Source organism: Bombus pyrosoma, unplaced genomic scaffold (genome assembly GCF_014825855.1).
Source record: "Bombus pyrosoma isolate SC7728 unplaced genomic scaffold, ASM1482585v1 HiC_scaffold_4727, whole genome shotgun sequence".
NCBI lineage: Eukaryota > Metazoa > Arthropoda > Insecta > Hymenoptera > Apidae > Bombus > Bombus pyrosoma.
In genome coordinates, this window is record NW_025219987.1 from 548,496 (window position 1) to 549,660 (window position 1,165).

Below are 1,165 nucleotides of genomic sequence, written 5' to 3' on the forward strand. Positions count from 1 at the left end.
TAACGTTATACGTTATATCCTAATACCATATAACGTTATTGATTACAAAGTAATACCACATATCGTTATACGTTATATCGTAATACCACATAACATTATACGTTATGTCATAATACTACTTAACGTTATACTTTATAATGTAATACCACATATCGTTATGCGTTATATCGTAATACCATATAGCGTTATACGTTATATCATAATTCTATATAACGTTATACGTTATATCATAATACTATATAACGTTATACGTTATAACGTAATACCACATATCGTTATACGTTTTATCGTAATACCATATAACGTTATACATTATATCATAATACTACTTAACGTTATACTTTATAATGTAATACCATATAACGTTATACGTTATATCGTAATACCATATAACGTTATTGATTACAAAGTAATACCACATATCGTTATACGTTATATCGTAATACTCTATAACGTTATACGTTATATCATAATACTATATAACGTTACACGTTATAACGTAATACCACATATCGTTATACGTTATATCGTAATACCATATAACGTTATACGTTATATCGTAATAACATATAACGTTATACGTTATATCGTAATACCATATAACGTTATACGTTATATCGTAATACCATATAACGTTATTGATTACAAAGTAATACCACATATCGTTATACGTTATATCGTAATACCATATAACGTTATACGTTATATCGCAATACCATATATCGTTATACGTTATATCATAACATTACTTAACGATATACTTTATAATGTAATACCACATATCGTTATACCTTATATCGTAATACCATATAGCGTTATACGTTATATCGTAATACCATATAACGTTATACGTTATATCGTAATACCATATAACGTTATTGATTACAAAGTATTACCACATATCGTTATACGTTATATCGTAATGCCATATAGCGTTATACGTTATATCGTAATACCATATAACGGTATACGTTATATCGTAATACCATATAACGTTATTGATTACAACGTAATACCACATATCGTTATACGTTATATCGTAATACTATATAACGTTATACGTTATATCATAATACTATATAACGTTATACATTATATCATAATACTGTATAACGTTATACGTTATGTCTTAATACCATATAACGTTATACGTTATATCGTAATA